The sequence below is a fragment of the Macrobrachium rosenbergii genome, chromosome 46, assembly GCF_040412425.1.
Source record: "Macrobrachium rosenbergii isolate ZJJX-2024 chromosome 46, ASM4041242v1, whole genome shotgun sequence".
Taxonomy (NCBI): domain Eukaryota; kingdom Metazoa; phylum Arthropoda; class Malacostraca; order Decapoda; family Palaemonidae; genus Macrobrachium; species Macrobrachium rosenbergii.
The window spans coordinates 1,822,501-1,849,551 of NC_089786.1; the positions used below are offsets into that span (position 1 = coordinate 1,822,501).

Genomic DNA, 27,051 nt, shown 5'->3' on the forward strand with positions numbered 1-27,051 from the left:
TACTAATTGAATCCACAGACTTAATTATAAACACAGACTTTTGTTGACGATTGTACGCATGAGAAAAAGGTATATCTGTTTGTGTGTATGTGTATGTGCTTGTGTGTGTGTGTGTGTGTGTATCTAAGACTAATTAAAATCAACAGGCTTAATTATGAACACACACTAGCTGGCATTAATGTTCACTCTGTGTGATGGCGTGACAAAAGTGTGGGTCTGTGTGTGTGGCTTTCACTAATTAAGACATTAGGCCTAACTTAATTGTGGTGGGGGAGGGGAGGGGAAGGGGTGTTCTTACCTCTCTCCCCCTTACCTTTTTAACCATCCCTTTTCCTCATTCCATTTTCATTTTCCCTTTTTCTTCCTCCTCCCTTTTTCCATTTTCGTTATTTCCCTATTTCTCCCTTTTTTCCTTCCCCCCTATTTTTCCTTAAAAACCACCCTTTTTCCCCTTCCCCCTATTTCTCCTTTTATTCCCCCCTTTTCTCCCATTTCTCCATTTACCCTCTTATTGCCCCTTTCACATTTTCCCCCTTCCCTCATTTTTCTTTTTATTCTCCCTTGTCTTGTTCCTTTCCCCTTCCCTTATTATTCCATCTTATTCCCCTTCCCATTTTCCTCCCACTTTGCTCTCCTCCTACTACTCATTTTATTCCCCCTTTCCGCCTTTCATCATCCCTTACCCTCTGTTCCCTTTTCCGTACTATTTCCCTTTCCCCCCCCTCCTCCCCTTTCCTATCCCTTCCCCCCCTCCTGTTTCCCCTCACCCAAGGACCATCAATAATTCAAAAGCATTGGGGCTCATCCGGTGCTTCCCCCCACTTTCTTTAGAAAGTCTCCTCCTCCTCCTCCTCCTCCTCCTCCTCCTCCTCCTCCTCTGAGGAAACTGTTTGATGTCCCTTCTTCTTCTTCTTCTTCTTCTCAGGTTAATTAGTGACCTGGATCCTTAACTACCAAATATATTTTCTGAGTTTTTCCTAATTTCATTTTGATTCATTTTGATGATTTTTTTCTCTTTGGTTATTGGGATAAGAAGGGAATTATGGGAGAGAGATTATTTTTTTTATTTTTAATTAATTCTCTATGTTAACAGACATCTGAATCACAAGAGTATAATTAATATGGGAAAGAGATTATTTTTTATTTGATTGACAGATATTTGAATCACAAGAGAGCATAATTAGTTTGTATGGAGAAAAGATTATTTTTTTTTATTTTTCGATTATTTTTTATTTGATTGACAGATATCTGAATCACAAGAGTATATAATTAATATGGGAAAGATTACTTTTTTATTTTCGATTATTTTTATATGATTGACAGATATCTGAATTACAAGAAAGTATGGAGATTCATGTTGACATTATTTTTGTTTGATTGACAGATATGATAATTAAAAGATTTTTTATTGATTTATTCAAATTACGATATTTTTTAACATTTTTATTTAATTGACAGACATTTGAATGACAGGAGAATTTTTTATTGATTTATTCAAATTAATATTTTTAACATTTTTATTTAATTGACAGACATTTGAAACCAAAGATAGAATTATTATTTTTATTCTGTGATTATTAACCAAGATAGAATTATTATTATTATTATTATTATTATTATTATTATTATTATTATTATTATTATTGCTTGAACCAAGCTTGAAAAAATAAACCCAATTGTGTTTGAGTTTTGTTTATTATTATTATTATTATTATTATTATTATTATTATTATTATTACTGATCAATTTTATTGCTTGAAGCAAGCATGAACAAAACAAACGCAATTGTGTGCTTGATTTTTTTGAGGTCTAAGGGAGGCCAGGGATAATCATCGTCAAGTAGCCCAATTAGTTGTTAATGAAAGGAATTGCTACGTAATAAAATGAATTGCTACTTAATGAAAGTAATTGCTACTTAATGAAAAGAATTGCTACTTAATGAAAAGAATTTCTAAATGAAAGGAATTGCTACTTAATGAAAGTAATTGCTACTTAACGAAAGTAATTGCTACTTGATGAAAGGAATTGCTACTTTTTCCTTTCTTTTTTGTGAAAGCGAAGATACTGTCAATATTAGTTGTTCCCAAAGTGAAACAAAACTTGAGATGGTAGTTAGACCACCTCTCCTTCTCACACCCCTTAAATTTTGGATGAGTTCGGAAGGAGAGATGAGTTTCTCCGAACAGGGATGGGTTGAGGGAGAGAAAGAGAGAGAGATTGAGGGAGATAAAGAGAGAGAGAGAGAGAAAGAAGAAGGGAGAGAGACAGAGAGAGAGAATTAACGGTCGAGGTCCTCTCGATTTTTTCATTATAATTTTTTTATAAATTGACGGATTTAGGGATTATTCTCTCTCTCTCTCTCTCTCTCTCTCTCTCTCTCTCTCTCTTCTTCCCCAGGTACAATCCACAGCAGTGGACTAGCGACCAAGTTCATTGTTCTCTTTAGATAAGGATATGGATTTGTTAATTTTTCTAGATTAAAACGGCTGTCTAAAAGTGATATATATATATATATATATATATATATATATATATATATATATATATATATATATATATATATATATATATATATATATCATATATATATATATATATATATATATATATATATATATATATATATATATATATATATATATATATATATATATATATATATATATATATATGTATGTGTGTGTGTGTGTGTGTGTGTGTGTGTGTGTGTGTACATATATATAATAAGTCATTCCAAAGAAGAGTTACAATTCCACACTTACTAACAAAAACGCATCAGACTCCAAAGCTTCTTAGCATAAACACTTAAATGATCATTCGAGACAGATTCTGTCACAGACAAAAGTCTTAACAAATCAAAAACATTCAAGAGAAAAGTCTCTCTCAAGTAGGCCAAAGATAACTGGAGAGAGAGAGAGAGAGAGAGAGAGAGAGAGAGGTCAGACTTCAAGTCGCTCCACAAGGAGGTCAGAGGAAAAAGTAGTAATTTGATGACAAGATTTTGGTTTAAGGACCCTGGAGGAGGAGGAGGAGGAGGAGGGAGGAGGAGGAGGAGGAGGAGAGGACAAGATTTTTGGTTTAGGAGGACCCTGGAGGAGGAGGAGGAGGAGGAGGAGGAGGAGGAAGAACGATTTCAAAAGGATGGCAAATAGATGGGGGACAATCTCTCTCTCTCTCTCTCTCTCTCTCTCTCTCTCTCTCTCTCTCTCTCTCTCTCTCTGTATTTGCAGCTTAGATGGAGAGGTCCTTCATCAGTGTTTTTAGAACAATAGATTGTTGGATGAGCACACACACACACACACACACACACACACACACACACACACACACACACAAGAATTGGAGTTATTGGGTGGGGGGATGTAAGGCATGGGGCGGGGGTGTGGCTCCCCTCGTCTTGAGGCATCTCGATTTCACGTTCTTAACCCTTGAGAAGTGCTCAGCTTCACGAGAGAGAGAGAGAGAGAGAGAGAGAGAGAGAGAGAGAGAGAGAGAGAGAGAGAACGTTTCTCTTTACACAAACAATTAAGCTTGTGAATTCTCTTAAGTGACAGATAAGTGAGAATTAAAACATATCTTTAATAATTAAATATATAATGAATATATAAAATATATATAAATATATATTATATATAAATACTATATATAAATAGCCTATTTGAATATTGTTCAGATCATTCAGGTCATTTGAAATCCACATAAAAATTTAATTACCCGCTAATATTCCTTTATAAAATTGGGCTATAATGATGTCTAGTATCTTAAGCATCATCTTATAAGCCATTAGAACCCAAGGTGACATCACAGAACTGGAGATGAGTACCATCCTCATCCTGGCATGCAAAGGCAAACCATTTACTTATCTCCCAAGGTTCGGGTTCTCCAAAGGTACTCCCACCGGTCCAGGCTAGTCAGAAATCACCCGAGACCTCTATTATGAATTGTGAAAATATAGAAATAGGATAGTTACCATCTTCATCTTGGCTATTTTCTTCTTATCCCAAGATTGCAAGCTGTCATAGAAGTAAGGATTTTTCAGATGTTCACAAGCTCCATCCTTTTACTGAAGGCGGAAGGAACAGTCATTCCAGAATGTTGATATAAGTCGGGACAACATCTGGAAAAGGGGTAATTACCATCCTCATCCCAGCATGCAAAAATTAAAGCTCTTTACACGTACCAAGATTCCTGGTTATCGAAAGTGAATTCTTCCCAGTCAGGAGAATAAGCATCTATTTTAATCTGCAGATATAAATCAAGATAACATCGCAGGAAAAAGGGTAATTACCATCCTCATAAAAATTAAAGCTCTTCACATACCAGGATTGCTGATTATCAAAACTGAGTACTTCCTAGTCAAGGGAATAAACATTCCTTTTAATCTGCTGATATAAATCAAGGTAACATCACAGGAAAAGGGTTAATTACCATCCTCATCCCAGCATGCAAAAATTAAAGCTCTTCACGTACCAAGATTGCTGATTATCAAAACTGAGTGCTTCCTAGTCAAGGGAACAAACATTCCTTTTAATCTACTATCACAAATCAAGACGACATTGCGGGACAAGGGATAATTACCATCCTCATCCCAGCTCGCAAAGATAATCCACTGTCTCGTTATCCCAGTGTTGTGGAATCTCAAAGGCGGATACTGGAGAGTCAAGGGGAATAAGCAATCATAACAAAACTGTCGTTTCTGGGCCATTCATAAGGGAACCGTGCGTTGTAGAACATCGTTATTGCTGAGACAGCTAAGAGCATTGGCCCATCTCCTTAGTTTACTGTCGCAATTTCATGTGCAACCTCGACATTCTGCTAGAGAGAGAGAGAGAGAGAGAGAGAGAGAGAGAGAGAGAGTATGTAGGAACGAGGAGCATTAGAATCAGAGAGGATACTGATGATATTACGAGAATGAGACTTGTATTAGCTGTTTCCTTAAAACAGGGGCATGTTATCTGGGATTTCTACTCTCTCTCTCTCTCTCTCTCTCTCTCTCTCTCTCTCTCTCTCTCTCTCTCTCTCTCTCTCTCTCTCTCAAATTGGGTGAGACATTAGATTAACCATTAATTTCTGATATAAAAACCAAACCACTTACGCTTCATTTCATGGTCATGTAGGATATTATTATTGAATTGCATGTCCTAAATGCTTCTCTCTCTCTCTCTCTCTCTCTCTCTCTCTCTCTCTCTCTCTCTCTCTCCAAAGCCACTTACACACACTTCATTTCATGCTGACATAGAAGGTAATTACTGAATTGCATGTGCTAAATGCTCTCTCTCTCTCTCTCTCTCTCTCTCTCTCTCTCTCTCTCTCTCTCTCTCTCTCTCTCTCTCTCTCTCTCAAAACCACTTACACACACTTCATTTCATGCTGACATAGAAGGTAATTACTGAATTGCATGTGCTAAATGCTCTCTCTCTCTCTCTCTCTCTCTCTCTCTCTCTCTCTCTCTCTCTCTCTCTCTCACTCTCTCTCTCTCTCTCTCAAAACCACTTACACACTTCATTTCATGCTGACATAGAAGGTAATTTGAATAAATGCTTTCTGCTGCAGAACCATGGAATATAATTACTGAATTAGCTTTACTAAATACCTTATTGGCTATTCCCACTAACAAGTCAACGGGGATGATTCTTGCATACATAATCCCCACTTCACGAAACCCTTCCCGAGCAGATTTAAAAGAAAGGCAGAACACACGTTGCCAGTGCGGTAACGTGAAAGCAGGAGCCACGAATAATGTATTTAAAGTCCCAGAACTGTAATGAAACTGGGGGGGGGTGGGGTTGCGGGGTGGGGAGAAAGAGAATAGACTTAGCGTTGATTAACTCTGAAGGAATTCGTCTTGTCAATTTCCGAAGGAGGATTAAGCAAAGGGGATCTGAATTCAGTAGAAAAGTTTGTCTGTGGTGTTTGACTGGGATTTAAATTATATATATATATATATATATATATATATATATATATATATATATATATATATATATATATATATATATATATATATACTGGAATTTGTCATATAATTTATAGCAGCAATTGTCAGTATAATCAGCTATTAAACAAAGAAATATGATGAACCTTTCAAAAGGAGCTATTCAGGTATTATAAATAAAATATATATATATATATATATATATATATATATATAATTTATCATATATATATATATATATATATATATGGAATTTATAATATGATTTATAGCAGAAATTGTCATTTCAAAAGTCAGATGGCTGAATCAGCTTTGATTAAACAAAGAAACACGATGAACCTTTCAAAAGGAGCTTGGGATTCAGATATTATAGATAAAATCCTCCCCCAACCCTCGATTAAGATGATTAAAGCGAAATTGCCAACTGGAGTGACGTAACGACTGACCTATGGGCCTTCTGGTATAAATACTGCCTTTCTGTAACTCTTGCTCATTCATTGCCTGAGGATAGAAACAGTTTGGTCTCTGAAATATTGCATTTATTTTCTACTTAAATGGAAATCATTTTTACTGGACTGAAATTTATATAAAATTTTGTATTCATGATTATTTTTGTGAGGTTTTCAGATAATTATGAACATAGTAATATATAAATTATTCACATTTCATTGATATTTTGTCAATCTGTAGGGTTTTAGTATAATTGAATGTTACTTATTCAAAATTATTTTATATTCAATTAAATTAATTTTAAAATTATGTATTAAAAATTATTTTTGAGGGATTTTCAGAAAATGGTGACCATAAGATAAATAAAACATTAAAATATCATTTAATTTTTTTGCCACAAAAACGAACATTGGGCTAAAAATCATTATTGGATTTCAAAGCTGAGAGGGATGGAAAATACAGTTCCCTGACTGCAGTAAGATCAGGAGAAAAGAATGGAGCAGACCCAACTGCAAATATTTAACACCGTTTTATTCCCAGACTAAATCTGTGTTCACAGCTCATTAAGTGCGGTGCACTGTAGGCATTACTTAAGGTTCTTTGCAGCGTGCCTTCTTTAGGCCCCTAGCTGCAACCCCTTTCGTTCCTTTTACCATACCTCCTTTCATATTCTCATTCTTCCATCTTCCTTTCCTCAACCCTCTCCTAACAATAGATTCATAGTGCAACTGCTTTGAGGTTTTCCTCCTGTTACACCTTTCAAACCTCTTACTCTCAATTTCCGTTTCAGCGCTAAATGATCTCATAGGTCCCAGTGCTTGGCTTTTGGCCTAAATTCTGTATTCAGTTCAATTCACGGCTTATTAAGCAAGGGAAAAATCTGACAGGAATAGACGCGCTGTCTTTGTATGTTGACAAAAAGAGTGCAAGACTTTTGTGTAACTTGTCGAGATTATTTAGTGCACTATAGCGTGTTTGTATTCCAGCAAAGTTTTCCTCTGGAAGTCGGTTATGCTATCCCAAACTTTAGCAAGAGATTAAAAATTTAATATTAACGGGGTTTACCTGGGCCAAGTTTGAATCGTATACTTTTAGGGAGGGGGTGGGGAGGGGTTGTGGAAGGGGAACAATGAATAGAGTAAGTTTGTTCATTCTTCCTTAAAGAAAACTATTGAGATGACTTTGGTCTATCCGTCAACACTTTATTCTTTCCGCACTTTTTCTGTCCGCCCTCAGATCTTAAAAACTGCTGAGGCCAGAGGGCTGCAAATTGGTATGTTGATCATCCTCCCTCCAATCACCAAACATACCAAATTGCAGCCCTCTAACTTCAGTACTCTTTATTTTATTTAAGGTTAAAGGTAGCCATAATCGTGGGTCTGGCAACGATATAGGATTAGGCCACCACCGGGCCTTGGTTAAAATTTCATGGGCCGCGGCTCATACAGCATGATACCGAGACCGCGGAAAGGTAGATCTGTTTTCGGTGGCCTTGATTATACGCTGTAGCGGCTGTGCAGAAAACTCGATTGCGCCGGAGAACTTGTTGAAAAGATGCCTCACTGTTGAACTTCTCAGTTCCAGAGGTCCTTTATTCCTCACGCCGTTGGCCTACCCTGAAACAATTCTTCTCGTATTTTAATAGTTTTACTTACATTGTTTTATATTTATTTATTTATTTATTTATTTGTTAATTTTTTTCTTTAATAATAACTGATAACTTCCTGTATTTCCTATTGCCTTCTGTTACTCCTTTCCAATGAACACCATAATATTCTTTGGAAGCTTGAATATCAGTTCAAAGGCCCCTGTGGTGGGCTTGTTCCATATGAATAGGGTTCATCTTCTGGGTAATAATAATAATAATAATAATAATAATAATAATAATAATAATAATAATAATAATAATAATAATAATAATAATAATAATAATTGAATTTCAAATATTCTTTGGAAGCTTGAATTTCAAATCAGTGGTCCCTTTGAATAATAATAATAATTGTTCCATACGAATAATAATAATTCATCTTCTGAATAATAATAATTATTATTATTATTGCCAAGAAATTCACAATCTCGTGAAAAATAATGTGTAATAAAATTCCACAATAGTAATATATTTTACTATATAATTGTGGATTTTTATTGCACATTATTATTATTATTATTATTATTATTATTATTATTATTATTATTATTATTATTATTATTATTATTATTATTATTATTATTATTATTATGTTGCCCCTCGTGGTTATGTGAACTAGCATAGGACAAACAAGAGTATTGTTAAATATTTGAGAAATTGTACAGAACAAATGTGAACTTTGAAGTGAATATTTTTGTAGGCTGTGTTTACGTATACTCGGAGTTTCAATTGAGGGAGGGAGAATTAACCTGAACTTTCCGAAGAAAGGAAATTATTAAATAAAATTATTAAAAATTATTAAAATTATTAAATAAAAATCATGAACTTTTGTTAAGTGGAAAAGAGACAGCCTTAACCAGAAGAGAATATTTTCATGGTCTTTATATATATATATATATATATATATATATATATATATATATATATATATATATATATATATATATATATATATATATATATATATACATATTGTTTAAGGAAGAAAAATTGGAGAAGCTAAGTTGGAACTGAAAGTGAACATTTGTGTAAGCCTAATGACGAAGAGTGAATATTTTCGTGGCCTTAATATAATATTTTTTTTGTTTTGTTAAAGAAGGAGAATTCTAGAAACCAAGTTGAAGCTGAAAGTGAATATTTGTGTAGGCTTAATATATATTTTTTTAAGAGAAGAGGAATGTAGACGTTATGTAGAGCCTAAAAGTTAATATTTGTGTAGGCCTAATGACAAAAAGTGAATATTTGTGGTCCTAATATAACACTTTTTTAAGGTTGAAAAAGTGAATATTTGTGTAGGCCTAATGACGAAAAGTGAATATTTGTGTAGGCCTGAAATAATATATAATTTTTGTTTAAGGGAGGAGGAAGTGTAGAGTTTAGAACCTAACACTGAATATTTTTGTAGGCACATTGACCATAAGTGAATATTTCTCTAGACCTAATATACAATTTTTTTTTGTTTAAGCTAGGAGGAAGTGTAGTAGTTATGTAGAACCTAAAAGTGAATATTTGTGTAGGCCTAATGACGAGCAACGTAACGAGGAGGAAGTCGCTACGTCACAAAAGAAACGCTACGTAAGTCTAGGGCAAGAGTTTGCCTATGCTGTTACTCTGTGCCCAAGAATAATGAGCTAACGTTTACCCAAAGGAAGCGGAAGGTAGGAACCACTTTCCCAAGTGGAATAGGAAAGGGAAGGCGGGAGTGGGGGAGAGGGGGGAAGTGAATGAGCGATTTATAGTTACCTGGCGTCGCTGGTGGTAGTTTTTTTTTTATGAATTTAGAGAACCCTCGTCTGTGGTGCTTTTCGTCTCAGGCTAATAAGAGACCTCTCTCTCTCTCTCTCTCTCTCTCTCTCTCTCTCTCTCTCTCTCTCTCTCTCTCTCTCTCTCTCAAATCGAAACGTAAGAGTTTCACTGGAAGAAGTTTAAGGAACTTCGGATATTGAAAATGCCGAGGTGGAAGGAACGCTGGATGCAAAGGAGAGAGAGAGAGAGAGAGAGAGAGAGAGAGAGAGAGAGAGAGAGAGAGAGAGAGAGGGTGGGGGTTGAGGGGAAGGCGGAGAGCATCACAAATTGATAGATATTATGTTTGATGATATAAGATTTAAAGAGAGAGAGAGAGAGAGAGAGAGAGAGAGAGAGAGAGAGAGAGAGAGAGAGAGAGAGAGAGAGAGAATACCTCATAAATTGACAGATCTTATGTGTAATGAAATGAGTTATAAGCAGAGAGAGAGAGAGAGAAAATACCCCATGAATTGACAGAACTTATGTATAATGAAATGAAGAGTTATAAGCAGTGAGAGAGAGAGAGAGAGAGAGAGAGAGAGAGAGAGAGAGAGAGAGAGAGAGAGAGAGAGAGAGAGAGAGAGAGAGGGGATACCCAACGTTCCTTACGAACAAATCGAAGACGATCTATGGTTTTAAAGGTGCTAACCCACGAGAGAAGATTGGAGAAGATTTCCTAACAATGGGAGAAGGTTGGAATACCCCTTATTCCAAGAGGGTGGGTGAGAACAGGTACGTAACAAGAGGGAGGGGATTGGGGAGGATTGATGAAAGGAATGATGGAAAGATGGAATAATAATAATAATAATAATAATAATAATAATAATAATAATAATAATAATAATAATAATAATAATAATAATAATAAGGGGAGAATTGAGGAAAGGGTATAGTGATAGAAAGGTGAAAGAATGAACTAATATACTCATGACCATAATTTTGCAAAATTGATAATAATAATAATAATAATAATAATAATAATAATAATAATAATAATAATAATAATAATAATTTTATTATTAATAATAATAATAAAAATAATAATAATAATAATTAAAATAATAATAAGTTTTGCCTATTTATAATAATTAAAATAATAATAATAATAATAATAATAATAATAATAATAATAATAATAATAATAATAATAATAATAATAATAATAATAATAATAATAGAACGTTATATTCGAAACAGGAATATTAATACTTAGAATATGAGGAATGTAAACAGTGAGTAGATCAAGGAAGGAATTTGAGCAATGTTAGGGAGAGATATGACCAGTAAATAGCATTATTATTATTATTATTATTATTATTATTATTATTATTATTATTATTATTATTATTATTATTATTATTATTATTATTATTATTATTATTAAGAGTTGAGAAAGTTCTATTCTAGACGGTTCTTTTGGAAGTGAGACTTGGGAATTTGAGAAGCAAGACTCAAAATTAATTTTCAGATAAATATGATGAAAGGAAGCCGGTGCATAAACTATATAAACAAGTAAAAAATGAGTTTTCTGTACAGCGTGTAATCAAAGCCACCGAAAACTGCAGTTTCAGAATGATTCTTCATTGCTTTGTTTAGGGGGTCCCATTTGCGGTATCTGCAAAGTCAGTAGTAAGACAAGGGAAAACTGCAGTATCTGCAAAATTTTCGAAATTGAGATGTGCCGCCTATTGGGCTCGTGAAACACTAATACACAAGTTACTGCAGTTTCAGAATGATTCTTCAATGCTTTATTTAGATTTGCAGTGTCAAAATCAGTAGTAAGGCCAGGAAAACTGCATTATCAGCAAAATTTTCAGGAGATATCCCTATTGGGCTCGTGAAACACCAATACACAAGTTACTGCAGTTTCAGAATGATTCTTCAATGCAAAATATCTGCAAAATCAGAGTAAGGCCAGGAAAACTGCAGTATCTACCATTTTTCTCAGTTTTGTATTTTTGCAGATACTGCAGTCTTCCATTTTAGGGCAGAGTGAATCTCCTTCTAGCAGGCGAGAAAGAAGATGAGATGGTACAGTCTAGTACGTAGCTTCAAGAAAAAATGGTTAAAATTTTAATCATGCAAATTGCTTGTGCCAACAACTGTCTTCTAAATCCTAAATAACGATCATACTTTACCTTGCAAATCTTTTCAAATAGGAAAGAAGACAAAGTAAAGTACTTCTCGTACTTTTTTCCATCATTTTGTACTTGCAAGTAGAAATTAGAGTTTGTGTATGAAAACTGTACCAGTTGGAGAGCTGTTTTGGTTCCAGAATAATGAATGACTTTCTCTTCTTTTTTTCTAATTTATCTCCCAACTCTTCGAAAAACGTCTGGAACTATTTGGAACCAATGCTTGTTTGTGTGTGTGTGTGTGTGTGTGTGTGTGTGTGTGTGTGTGTATGTGTATGTGTGTCTTCTCCCTCTTTCGAAAAAGCACAGAGACCACCCACTTCCTGTGGCTTCTTGTGGCTTCTTCTTCTTCTTCTTCTTCTTCCCGCCGTTGTTTTGATAGCGCAGGAGCCGAGAGCAAAGAAAGGAGGAAGGATATGCATCTCCCAAAGACGGGCAATGGAGAAGGCATGAATTATACATCGGAGCAAAAGAGGGAGCAGTGCAATTAGGAGCCAGAATAGTTCACCTTTGAGAAAGAGAACTCAGAAGTGAACTCAAAAGCCAAGGAGGAGGTTCTTCTCTCTCTCTCTCTCTCTCTCTCTCTCTCTCTCTCTCTCTCTCTCTCTCTCTCTCTCTCTCTCTCTCTCTCTCTCTCTCTCTCTCTCTCTCTCTCTCTCTCTTTTCGGTTTCTCCTTTTGAGGAGATTTGGGGATTTTCCTCTATCTGGGGCTTTCTGCAGAGTTTGACTGTCAGCGGCTTGACAGGCCTGGTTTTGGTATTGTGCTGAGGGGTTTCCAGCTCAGCTTGTTTAATTGCTGGAAAGACTTTTGATTAGTGACTGGAAGGCTTCTGATTTCAGTACTAGGGACGCTGGTTTAAGAGCTGGAAGGATGTTGGTTCAATAACTGGAAGGTCTCTCGTTTCAGTACTAGGGACGTTGGTTTAAGAACTGGAAGGATTTTGGTTCAATAACTGGAAGGTCTCTGGTTTCAGTACTAGGGACGTTGGTTGAAGAACTGGAAGGATGGCGATTCAATAACTGGAAGACCTCTGGTTTCGTCACTGGAGGAATTTGGTTTAAGGACTGGAAGGATGGTGGTTCAATAACTGGAAGGCCTCTGGTTTCATTATTGGAGGATTTTGGTTTAACATATGGAAGGATGTTGGTTTAATACCTGGAAGGCTTCTGGTTTCATTACTGAAGGATTTTGGTTCAGCATCTGGAAGGATGGAAGGATGTTGGTTTAACAACTGTAAGGCTTCTGGTTTCAGTTCTGAAGGATTTTGGTTTAATTGCTGGAAGGATGTTGGTTTATTAACTGGAAGGCCGCTGGTTTCATCACTGGAGGAAAACAACTGGAAGGATGTTGGTTTAGTAACTAGAAGGCTGTTGGTTTCATCTCTGAAGGAGGTTGGTTTAAAACTGGAAAGGCGTTGGCTTAACAATTGGAGGGACATTTCAGTTACTAATAGGAAATTGATTTATAAAGTAATTCTGTTTTATCCCTGAAAGAAGATTGGTTTATTAACCAGTGGGAAATTGGTTTATCAACCGGAATCACTTTTGCAGAATGCTTTGACTATGGGAATAATAATACTGCATTGTGCTATTTCTTATAAAGACAGAGAAGTTTGTTGCTCTATATACCTAGAGTAACTTTGGTTTGATAAAAAAAAATAACTTTGTTTTGATATCTGTCAACGCGATGGTTTAACAGTTGGTAGGACGTTGGTTTATCAACTAGATACTAGAAGAATGTTGGTTTTTATCATTACAAAGGGTAAGTCAGGTTTGATAACTGCAGATATGAGAAGGACAGTTTGATACCTGGAAGGACATCGGTTTATCATTGAATTATCAACTGGAAGAATGATATAATACTGAAAAACGCTGTGACGCCTGGAAAACGTGTATATTGCTTTATCAGCTGGAAGAATGTTGGTATGATACTGGAAAACATTGATACGGCAACTGGAAAACGTGTATATTGCTTTCTCAGCTGGAAGAATGTTGGTATAATAATGGATAACATTGATACGACAGCTGGAAAACGTGTATATTGCTTTATCAACTGGAAGAATGTTGGTATAATGCTGGAAAACAATATGACAGCTGGAAAACGTGTTTATCAGCTGGACGAATATTGGTATAATACTGGTAAACACTTTGGAAAACGTGCATAATGCTTTATCAGCTGGAAGAATGTTGGTATAATACTGGTAAACACTATGACAGCTGGATAAACTTCCATAATACTTTATCAGCTGGAAGAATGTTGGTATAATACTGGAAAACACTATGACAGCTGGAAAACGTGTATATTGCTTTATCAACTGGAAGAATGTTGGTATATCAAAACACTATGACAGCTGGAAAACGTATATATTGCTTTTTTATCAGCTGGAAGAATGTTGGTATAATACTGGAAAACACTATGACAGCTGGCAGACGTGGAAAAGAATGTTGGTATAATACTGTGCAGCTGGAAAACGTGCATAATGCTTTATCAGCTGGAAGAATGTTGGTATAATACAGGAAAACACTATGACAGCTGGATAAACTTCCATAATACTTTATCAGCTGGAAGAATGTTGGTATAATACTGGAAAACACTATGACAGCTGGAAAACGTGTATATTGCTTTATCAACTGGAAGAATGTTGGTATAATGCTGGAAAACACTATGACAGCTGGAAAACGTATATATTGCTTTATCAGCTGGAAGAATGTTGGTATAATACTGGTAAACACTATGACAGCTGGAAAACGTGTATAATGCTTTATCAGCTGGAAGAATGTTGGTATAATACTGGAAAACAATGGCACGACAGCTGGATAAACTGCCATATTGCTTTATCAGTTGGAAGAATGTTGGTATCATACTGGAAAACATTGATACAGCAACTGGAAAACTTGTATATAACTGGAAAGACGCTCGTACATCAGCTGGAAACACGTCATTCTAGTCATGACAGGACGCCAAGTAAAACTCTTTCCAGTGTGGCTGACCTTGGGTCACGCCACGCAAGAAGATGCATCATTGTTTTTCCTATAATAATAATCCTCTAGTCTGGAAAGGTCGTTGACTCGTGCACTTTCCAATATGGTCGACCTTGAGTCACGAAGGGCCGTCTTTTTTTTTCTTTATACGTTCTTCCTCGCGTGCCGACCTGGAATCTGGAATCTGAAAAAAAACGGGTTCGAGATGGCGTAACCGACCTGGAATTGTGTAGAACACAGCGTAAGGCGATTTCCAGTTCGTTATATGTCACGGATATAAAATTGGCTGTCGAATTTGAAACTGTTTCTGTATAAAGGTTGCATTCGATATTCATCCTTGGAAAAGATCTTCCTCCGAGGTGCAAGGCCTGAGATCGATTCAAGGGAGTGCAAGGCCTGTATGATCGATTCCAATATATATAGGATATATATATATATATATATATATATATATATATATATATATATATATATATATATATATATATATAATCTGGGATAACTATTCCTTACAGCATAATATAAATTATAATACATAAACACAGTCTCCATCATAACTTCAGCAGACAACTCCATTATGCAAAACCATGCCAAACAAGCAACGTATACACTCGCCAATTCCAGCCATAAATTGGTTCTAGCACACAGTAACAGAGTCAGATAACAGGAAAATAAAAATAAGAAAAGAAGTTTCTCAGTGAAGTTTCAGAACTTCTGTTAGTTGGGACCCCGTAAAGTTTACCTGAGGAAAATACTGGCTCTAAATTAGGTCCGGGATTACTTCGGAATGATGAAACATGTGCTTGCTTGCGTGCTTGCTTTTGCGCGCGAGCGAGCGAGCGAGCTGGCTGGCTGGCTGGCTGGCTGGCTAGCAGCCGTCCATGGGACAACTTTGTAAGGACCAGATTTAATGACAGTGTGATAGTCTCTCTCTCTCTCTCTCTCTCTCTCTCTCTCTCTCTCTCTCTCTCTCTCTCTCTCTCTCTCTCTTGTTTTGTCCTCTGTCTTGTGACGAAAGGTACAGTGTCTGTTTGAATTGTTAAGAGCTTTCTTTTCTCTCTCTCTCTCTCTCTCTCTCTCTCTCTCTCTTAATTTATTTGGTTTTGTCTCTGTCTTAACTCAGAGTAATTGTCTTTATGTGAGCTAACTCGTGTAATCTTCTCTCTCTCTCTCTCTCTCTCTCTCTCTCTCTCTCTCTCTCTCTCTCTCTACACACGAACACATGTATATTTCCTCTCTCTCTCTCTCTTTCTCTCTCTCTCTCATATACATAATACTCGTACATACACACATATGTATATACATAAACATATATACACTGTATGCATGTATGTATTCTCTCCCCAGCTTGTTGGAATATAGCCGACCTAAAACAAAGAGCTCTATATACCAGCAACACCCTCACACCCCACCCCGCCCCTCCGACCCCCCCCCCCCCTCCCCTTCCCACAGAACTCGCCTGTGGAAACATCATCAGATCTAACTTTATGAAAGTTAAATAATCTTTTATCCGCACCTCGAACGGCGTGATTCCAACGACACGATTCAAAGGATGTGAATACTCTCTCTCTCTCTCTCTCTCTCTCTCTCTCTCTCTCTCTCTCTCTCTCTCTCTCTCTCTCTCTACAAGTAGGTTTGGAATCAAAGCACAAAAAAGATCCTTGCCGTTTAATTGGAACGATACTCATTCTATTACTCTGGACAATCTCGTTATTTCGAGAGAGAGAGAGAGAGAGAGAGAGAGAGAGAGAGAGAGAGAGTTTTACATTTCGGGGAGAGGAGCGAGATTTAGATTCAGGAGGTAGGAGCGATAGTTTTACTTCTATTCACAGCTGGAGAGAGAGAGAGAGAGAGAGAGAGAGAGAGAGAGAGAGAGAGAGAGAGAGAGAGAAATTTACATTTCAGTGATAGGAGTAATAGTTTTACTCTTATCTATCTGCACGGAGAGAAAGAGACCGAGAGACAGAGACAGAGAAATAGGTAAGGAGAAAAAGATGTTTTAATGGTGAGAGAGAGAGAGAGAGAGAGAAGGGGGGGCGCTTTACCCGATTCAACACTTGAATTATTTTTATATATGTATCAATTCATACGCTGGCACACGTATACTTTAATTCTCCCCCCATCTTCCCCCCCTTTCTCCCCCTCCACACGCACGCGCGTGCACGCATACACACACTCACGCACTTACACGCACTTTTTGTATCAAACGCCCACACGCGTGTGCAAACGGACAAATCTCTAAGCGCCAACAAGTCACAGAAACAAACTGTAGTCACTGTGTTACAAGTTCCAGCCACCTCCCACTTCCCTCCTCCTCCTCCTCCCTCTACCACTCCTCCTCCTCCTACACTCCTCCTCCTCCTCCTCCACTCCTCCTCCTCCTCCTCCACAGCATCATGAACTACTTTTTCCACCCTTCTCCCAACACCCACACACGCGCTCTCTCTCTCTCTTTTCCCACCCCTACCCCATCCCCCCCCACCACCTCCCCCCTCCCCTCCCCACATAGAGAAAGAGGCGGCAGTGACGACCACCCCATCATCTTATCCCCGTTGCAATACGACTGGTGGCACTGAAGCGGCACCATCGCCAGTGCCAGTGCCAACCACCCGAGCAGTGCCATTTAAAGAGGAGAGAAAGTTATCATTCTAACTCCTCGTCGTTCGCTGCCGCGTCTCTCGTCATAGTTGCGTCCTTTTGAGAATGTTTGGGGATGCGATCTCTCTCTCTCTCTCTCTCTCTCTCTCTCTCTCTCTCTCTCTCTCTCTCTCTCTCTCTCATTTTTTGTGTGACAGGAATCCTTCGAGGAGGGAAAATGGTTGTCATCAGATTTTATTACAAGAGTGTGGTTAGAGGGGTTTAGTTTTTGAGTCACGGGGTTTAGCTCTCTCTCTCTCTCTCTCTCTCTCTCTCTCTCTCTCTTTCAAAACAGTTTCGACAATAATCCTTTACGAAGCGGGAATGTTTGTGTGTCATCTGTTTAGGAGACTGTGGTTAGAAAGTTTAGTCTGAAAGTCACAGGGTCTGTATTCTTCAATGAGAATGTTTAGAGCCCGCAAGCCTCCGCCAAGGCTGAGCAATCCACCACCAAGAGTGTCCTTATTACATTCCAATCTCTCCCAAACTCTTCTCACTAGTTGCCAATGAGGAGGTCAACTTCTGGTCAGATTTTCGTCAAAATCCTCTGGTGCCTTTTTGGGGAACTCTGCTAACAAACGAATGCATGTACATATGAATCAGAAAAGAACCTGACACACGGATATACAAACATTCGGATCAGAAAAGAACTAACAAGGGAATACACAAACATACGGATCTGAAAAACCTAACAAACGGATCACATACGGATCAGCAAAAACCTAAAAAATGAATGCACAAACATACGGGTCATAAAAACCTAACAAACGGATCAGAAAAACCCTAACAAACGGATCACATACGGATCAGAAAAAACCCTGACAAACGGATCACATACGGATCAGAAAAGAACCTAACAAACGGATCACATACGGATCAGGAAAAACCTAACAAACGGATCACATATGGATCAGAAAAAAACCCTAACAAACATACACAAACATCCGGATCAGAAAAATCTAACAAACGGATCACATATGGATCAGAAAAACCCTAACAAACGAACACACAAACATACGGATCACTAAAAACCCATTCTCCTTCTCAGAGGTCAATTTTATGTCTCTGAAAGGCGAGATTTTAAGAAAGTCAGTAGAGAGTTCTGGAGCAAATTGATGAAGGTAATTTGAATGCCGCGGAGAAAATGATGAACTTAAAGGTGAACTGTAACTAAACATTAATTAAACGTGAATCTTTTAAATAAGATGATACTAATTCATATATATCATTAATTGACATATTCTGTCATCTTCTCATTTTTCTCATTATTTAGAAAACTTACATATTTCTTTTCAGTGGGAACGTAACAAAAAGTTGAATTGCGATTTGCTTATGTAAAAAAAAGGACTTCGCATTTGGCTCGGAAGTCTATTTCATCTCTGTCAGTCAAGTCCTGATTATGTATCTCCTTAGCGTTGAGAGGAAGCACGAGGCATTGTCATCTTTTTGAATTACGCCAGGTGCAATTTAGAAAATGGAGAGAGAGAGAGAGAGAGAGAGAGAGAGAGAGAGAGAGAGAGAGAGAGAGAGAGACGCGTACGAGAATTCACGAGAGTAAGCTACCGCATCCGAATAAAGACCCCACTTACCTGTATTAGATTTCTTTTGGAAATCTCTCGCTTCTCGTCATATATTGAGAGGAAGGGGAGGCGTCTGCTGCACACGCGCGCGCGCGAGAGCGCGCGCGCACACACACACACTCACACACACACACACAGGCATATTGTTGAAGAGGTTCATTCATCATTATATCATATATATGTGGGCGTAGGTGAATGAAAGATTTATCTTTTGAAAGGAGGTATACACTGTTTTGTGTGTGTGTGTGTTTGTGTGTTTGTTTGTGTGTGTGTGTGTGTGTGTGAGAGAGAGAGAGAAAGAGGAGAGAGAGAGAGAGAGAGAGAGAAAGAATATTTTCCTTATGCATCGAATCAAAGCAAAATGCAAGTGAGTCTCCGTGTAATCAACTTAATTGACACCTGTTGCCGACAATCACGAACCCGCGGCTTCGAACTTTGTGGATTTACGTCCGCGAATCCGTGATTGGATTTCGTGTCTCCCGGCTGTAATTGGATTTCCAATCTATAGCTGGATTTCAGGGGCTCCCCACCTCCCCGCCCCAACCCCCTCCTTCCACGGCTCTGATGGTGTTCGTGTCTCGAGTCTGAAATTGGATTTTTACGTCCCCCAAAATCTTTGGCGACGACGCTGCTCGGTTTCGGCTCCTCTTGTAATTGGCGGGGTGGAATCTGAGACAGTCATTTGGTGTTTTTGAAATCTGTAATGAAATCTGTCAGTAGAAGTCAGATTTGAACCCTGTAATTTTTGGTTTCGAAACCCAGACTTCTTCTGTAATTTGTGTAAGTTTGATTTTGAAACTCGGGATTCTCTGTAATTTATGGAAATTTGGTTTCGGAACTCAAAATCCTCTGTAATTTATGTAAGTTTCATTTTGAAACTCAAAATACTCTGTAATTTACGTAATTGTGGTTTTGAAACTCAAAAATTCTGTAATTTTATGTAATTATGACTTCGGAACTCAAAATCCTCTGTAATTTATGTAAGTTTCATTTTGAAACTCAAAATGCTCTGTAATTTACGTAATTGTGATTTCGAAATTCAAAATTTTGTAATTTTATGTAGTTATGACTTCGGAACTCAAAATCATCTGTAATTTATGTAATTTTCACTTTGAAACTCAAAATCCTCAGTAATTTACGTAATAGTGATTTCGAAACTCAAAAATTCTGTAATTTTATGTAATTATGACTTCGGAACTCAAAATCCTCTGTAATTTATGTAATTTTGGTTTCGAAACTCACAATCCTCTGTAATTTTATGTAATTTTGGTTTCGAAACTCACAATCGTCTGTAATTTTATGTAATTTTCATTTAGAAATTCAAAATCCCCTGTAATTTATAATTTTGGCAAAACTAAAATCACTCTGTAATTTATTGTTTTCAAAATTTCGTTTCATTATTTTGAACATGTGGATTTTTAAATATGAAATCACTAAAAGTTTTCAAAATTTGGAATCATTATTGTATTTGGATTTTTAAATCTGCCAGTAAATAAAAGTTTTAATATCTGGCAGTAAATAAAAGTTTCAATATCAGACAGTAAATAAAAGTTTTAATATCTGCCAGTAAATAAAAGTTTTAATATCTGACCAGTAAATAAAAGTTTCAATATCTGGCAGTAAATAAAAGTTTTAATATCTTCCAGTAAATAAAAGTTTCAATATCTACCAGTAAAAAGTTTTAATATCTGGCAGTAAATAAAATTTTTCAATATCAGACAGTAAATAAAATTTTCAACATCAGACAGTAAATAAAATTTTCAATATCAGACAGTAAATAAAAGCTTCAATATCTGCCAGTAAATAAAAGTTTTCAGATTTGAATCTGCCTAACTAATCTGGTTCTCCCGTTCTCTTTACAGGTTGGTGGCCGCTTCCGGACTGAGCTTACAAACTGAACAAGGTACAGTTTAATTCAAAAGAAATTCTCTTTCTGGCTTGAATGATAGAATCCACCATAATTAAAATAGCAAATTTTTATTACTTTATATAATTTTAATATGATTTGTGCTGTCGATCGAGGGCCGTGTAGATGTCTGTGGAATAAACATAGGGTTGTGAATCCCTTGGGAAAGGAAATTTTCAGTATTTTCAAGTGAGGTGTTGATAGATTTCTGTACGTTAATCTTTGGTTTGGGGAGGCTGAGATTTTCACTGATTTTATATATATATATATATATATATATATATATATATATATATATATATATATATATATATATATATATATATATATATACACACTCATACAAACAACAGATAGAAGTAAACACACAGAGAGAGAGAGAGAGAGAGAGAGAGAGAGAGAGAGAGAGAGAGAGAGAGAGAGAGAGAGAGAGAGATCCCTTCCTTCTTCTCCCCTTCTTGAGCAAGCCTCAACCCTCACTTATGAGGGGATTTGTCTTCCTCGTGTCTTATCTATTTCCCCTCTGATGCTGACCCTCTTCTTTGTGACTCTTGAATTCGATCTTCCGTTGTTTTTGTTTGTTTGTTTGTTTTTGTGTCCCAGTGAAGAAGGAGGAGGAGAAGAATGAACGTCAGTGGACGGAATAGAGAGAGAGAGAGAGAGAGAGAGAGAGAGAGAATTAACACCACTTCTCCTCAACAGTTTTAGGGACAGCTGGAAGAATCATACCTTTTTCTTTTCTTTTAATCAGCTAAACAAAATCTAACTTACTAATGAATACAAGAGAGAGAGAGAGAGAGAGAGAGAGAGAGAGAGAGAGAGAGAGAGAGAGAGAGAGAGAGAGAGAGAGATACCCCCTTAAGGCCCCCCACCAATGTGAGTCGATTCAAAGTGAATGTCACTCTAAAATCAAGACCAAAAAAAGGACACAATCCCAAAATTTCGAGTTGAATTTAGGTCGTCAGCTTTCACCTACGACGATTGCGTATAATTTTCAGGACGCATCTGACGAAGACGGGGGTTGTTGGGGGGAAGGCTCTGAAGGCTCTGAAGGCTCTGAAGAGTGGCAGGGCCAACGGCAGGCTTAGCTAAGAGAACTTGGTTAGGCCTAAGGGAGTTGTTGCACCTGTCATCTTCATCTCGGGAATTTAATGTAGTTCTAACTGGAGCTGACGGGATTCTGGCACAGAATGTGATTCTTCCATCTGTTCTGTTGAGTTGAATAGGCTTTCTCTCTCTCTCTCTCTCTCTCTCTCTCTCTCTCTCTCTCTCTCTCTCTCTCTCTCTCTCTCTCTCTCTCAATCTGTGTTATTGTATTCATTTGCTTTCTACACATAAGACATTGAGAGTTTTTGTCAGATTTTGCCATATTCAGTGTCAACGCAGAAGAGTTTCTTTCCACACAAAGTCTCTCTCTCTCTCTCTCTCTCTCTCTCTCTCTCTCTCTCTCTCTCTCTCTCTCTCTCTCTCTCTCTCTGTGTCTGTGTCTTGTTTGTTTATGTGTGTATGTGTACTTTAATAATTTGTGTGCTAATTTTTTTTTATTTCATCAAAGAACGAAAGAAGGTATGATGTTTCGCCTGCATAAAACTGGTGAATGGTTAACTCTCTCTCTCTCTCTCTCTCTCTCTCTCTCTCTCTCTCTCTCTCTCTCTCTCTCTCTCATTAACACGTCATTAGGCTCAAACGGCCGACTGTAATCGGGTTTTTGCCAAGCCATTATGGATTAGCATATAATCGGTTTTATGGTCCTATTAAAAGTTCATTATGTACTAGGCTTTGAGTGGAGTTATTCTACTCTCGTGCTTTGGAATTTTTTCCCTGCTTCTGTTTTTCCGCATTTTTGTGACCGCTCTTCTTGGAGGTGGGTCTGTTGGTTAGGATGCCCCTCCCGTCGGCGTCTGAATCAAAAAGAATTTTTAGATTTGTAGAATTAGGTAGAATTTTTTTGTCTCTTGATATTGTGTTCGTCTTCTGAAACCCTGACGTGAGAGACCCCCTTCCCCCTTCACCCCTCCCACAGGGGGCTTTGAGGGGGGAAGGGGGAGTGACTTAATTGGCAAGTGGACCTTGTTGACCTAAGGACGGCACTACTGTCGTTGTCGCAAAAGGTGGCACTGCCTACCACCACCCCCGGTGGTGGCACTCCCCACCTTCCCTGGCACTCTACTCCCACCATTAAGGTGACAGCCTTCTGTGACGAATACGCGCCTGGCTATCAATCTTCTCTCTCTCTCTCTCTCTCTCTCTCTCTCTCTCTCTCTCTCTCTCTCTCTTCCAGTTCATTTTCTGCTCTCTCTCTCTCTCTCTCTCTCTCTCTCTCTCTCTCTCTCTCTCTCTCTCTCTCTCTCTCTGTCCTCTTGTTCATTCTCTCTCTCTGTCCTTCTGTCCCTCTATTCTACTGTTCATCTCTCTCTCTCTCTCTCTCTCTCTCTCTCTTCCTCTCTCTCTCTCTCTCTCTCTCTCTCTCTCTCTCTGGAGGACGCTAGTCTGGACTATTGTTGTCTCTTTCTCTCCTGATTAATGACGGTGTCGATCACGTCGAATGCCTGTCAAGGATTCTCCTCGGTCTGGTCGACTCTCTGTTCGATCCTGTGCAGTGACAGCTGTTCATTAATAATTATTCTCAACGATTCAGTGACGCCACAGTGTTCAGTGTCATTGTAGATCTCCTCCTGAGTGCTCTATTGAGTAATGACTTCTTCTGTTCAGTGGAACTGTCATTTCTCTTCAGTGACATCATTCTTTTATTCTGTGACATTATTCTGTTTATTGATTCATTTCTATTCAGTGACACTGTCACTCTGCTCAGTGACACTTTCATTCTGTTCTGTTTCAGGTTACTTCTGTCCAGGCACAATTTCCTTTTGTCCAGTGACACTTTGTTTCTGCCCAGTGGCACTTTCTTTCTGTTCAGTGGCACTGTCTTCTCTCTGACAGTGTCATTTTGTCCAGTGACACCTTTATTCTCTTCAGTGACACTGTCTTCTCTCTTGCAAACCAGTGACCACCACACAGAAGCCTTTGGGGCCTCCATCTCCTCGAATTATGCGCAGACCGGTACAATTGCCATGAGCGATACAATCTTTTTTAGGTAGAAACACCTACCTCAGCGAAAATATAGTCCAAAACAGAACTGCTGGGAGATGTGGCTACTGCATTTTAGGTAGGACACACTATCTCAACGCAAATATAGCCCAAAACAGAACTGCTTGTTGATGTGGCAACACCATTTTAGGTAGGACCACTTACCACAACGCAAATATGATCCCAAAACAGAACTGCTGGGAGACATGGGTACTCCATTTTAGGTAGGACCACTCACCACAACGCAAATATAGCCCAAAACAGAACTACTGGGAGGATGTGGCTATTCCATTTTAGGTAGGACCACCTACTATAGTCAAAACAGAACTTCTGGGAAACTCCATTTTAGCCACTTACCTCAGCGAAAACAGAACTGCTGGGAGGCGTGGGTATTCCAGAACCACCTTTTTTGCCCAAAACAGAACTGCAGAACCACCTAGGACCACCTCCTCAAAATTTTAGGCCTAAAAAGAACTGCAAGGGGGCGTGGCTACGCCATTTTAGGTAGAACCACTCACCACAACGCAAATATAGTCCAAAAACCGAACTGCTGGCGGGGAGTTGGGGCTGTCTACTCCATCTTCTGCCGGGACAAATTTGGAATCCTCCTGATCTGCGTGCTCTCTGAAAAGCACGAGAGACGCGTCTAAATGCTACCCAGTTTTGTAAGGCAAAAGGTGTGGCAGCATTGGGGAGGAAAGACCTTGGCAAGGCCGCTGTTGACCAAATTATGAAACCAGCGTGACCCAGTAACCTATATGCCAGGCTAAATCGCTCTAAAGCTGATATCTTGTTTCAATCGCGTTTGAATTCCGAGCTTAGCGTTGCGGATAATGCGGTGGGAATTGTCTTGGGGACTGGAGAGTGTGCTTGTTATTATTATTATTATTATTATTATTCAAAGGAAGGTGAACCGTATTCAGACGCAGCAAGCCTACCACAGGGGGCCATTGACACGAAATTCAAGCTTCCAGAGAATATTATGGTGTTCATTAGGAAGCAGTTACAGAAGGTAATAGGAAATACAGAAAGATTATATTTATATATATATATATATATATATATATATATATATATATATATATATATATATATATATATATATATATATATATACACATACACATAACGTAACCACCACATCTTCCTTTTTTACTGTTTATCCTCTTGGGGAGGGGACTGCGCGCCCCCCTCCCGTGTCCTTAAATTAGTTCCTTGTTGTCCCCTTCTCATCCTTTTGTTGCGAAGGACTTTTGCCTCAGACGCAGAAGTATTTCGAAATGGAGTTTTTTGAGTTTTTTGGGGGCCGGGAAGCTTCTTGGTGCATTGAGAGAGAGAGAGAGAGAGAGAGAGAGAGAGAGAGAGAGAGAGAGAGAGTTTTATTTTTTCTTTGCCTTGTTGCATTGAGAGAGAGAGAGAGAGAGTTTTTTAGTTTTCTTTGTCTTCTTGTTGCATTGAGAGAGAGAGAGAGAGAGAGAGAGAGAGAGAGAGAGAGAGAACAATTCTCCGGTGCTGGCTCGGAAAAACATGGGCGAGTCAGTATGAGAGGAGTTTTTGCAATTGCTAGTTTTTTTGTTTGCTTGTTTTTGTGTGTGGTTTCACCCCTGGTGGGTTTTTTTTTTTTTTTTTTTGCAGTTTCAAGTGAGACGTGTTGTTGCGCGTGGGTTTTCACCCCCGTTGTTTATCTGGTCCGTAAATGAGAGGTGGTGTTGTTTTTCCTGGTTTTGTGTGTATTTTGTGTGCGTGTTTTCACACGAAGTTTTTTTTCATACTGGAATAAAGTTTGTTTTTTAAATTGGTAAACTTGTATTGTGTGTTTTTTTTTTTACTTTCGTTTTGGCGTGTTTTTTATTTTTTATTTATGCCTGTGTTTTCACACGAAGTTGTTCTTTTGCATCCTAAAACGTGTTGTTGTAATTGATAATCTTGTCGTGTGTGAGTTTTTTTTGTACCTGTGTGTGTTTTTTCATAGGAAGTTTTTTTTTTTTTTTTGCATTCTGAAATGAAAGGTGGTGTTGTAATTGATAATCTTGTCTTGTTTGTGTGTTTTTTTTTTCATGTGTGCGTTGTTTTTCGCCCATAATACTTTGACACACCTCCGGGTTTTATCACTACACTCCAAGCCTTGTTTTTTTCTCTCTCATTCTTTTTACTTAACCTGTAGTCTTTTTTTTTTCACCTTTTTACTTACCTGTTTTTTCCTCTCATCTTCCTCACATCCCTCCTTTTTCCTCACCTGTTTTTTTTATCCTCGTATTTTTTTTTTTTACCTAGCACTTTTATTTTTTTTTATAAATTTCCTCATTTCTGTCTATTTGCATTTTCATTTTTCCTGTCTTTTTTTTCCTTGATCCTGTCAATGTTTTTTTTTTTAGTCTTTTTTTGTCATTGTTATTCTCAGGGTGTTTTTCACTGTAATGTTTTCTCATCTCTCTCTCTCTCTCTCTCTCTCTCTCTCTCTCTCTCTCTCTCTCTCTCTCTCTCTCTCTCTCTCTCTCTCTCTCTCTCACCCAGCGGAGCCTATGCGACACCTCGAAATATTTAAAACTTCCGGGAGAGTCCACGAAAGTTCTTGTGAACGGGGTGGGGGGCGTAGGGGAAGGTGGGTAGGGGAGGGGGGAGTTGGGGGGATGCGAGACCCCTCCACCAACCAGCGCACTGCACTAACGAGGCTTAGTAGTAGCGAGAGAGGGAAAATGTGTGAGAAAAAAAAAGATAAAAAGTTTTTTTTCTAAAAAAAATCAAGTTTTAAACAAAAAATAGTTTATAAAAAGAAAAAAAATAGTTTCAAAAAAATTTTTTCTAAAAATATTTTTCTAAAAAAATTGTTTTTTCTAAATAGTTTTTCTAAAAAAACAGTTTTGTCTAAAAAATAGTTTTTTCTAGGAAAATAGTTTTTTCTCTA

General features: G+C 37.7%; 1 protein-coding gene across 3 annotated transcripts in view; it reads left to right on the forward strand.

Moving 5' to 3' along the window:
• Nucleotides 1–27,051, forward strand: part of LOC136830143 (leucine-rich repeat-containing protein 24-like) — a 668,646-nt gene that overhangs the window by 99,375 nt on the left and 542,220 nt on the right. The window contains exon 2 of one of the 3 annotated variants that reach the window (XM_067089346.1): nt 21,016–21,056. The exons of the other annotated variants lie outside the window; for them this stretch is intronic. The gene's annotated coding sequence lies outside the window, so the exon portion shown is untranslated. The remainder of the gene's footprint in view (nt 1–21,015; nt 21,057–27,051) is intronic. 3 annotated transcript variants of the gene reach the window in all.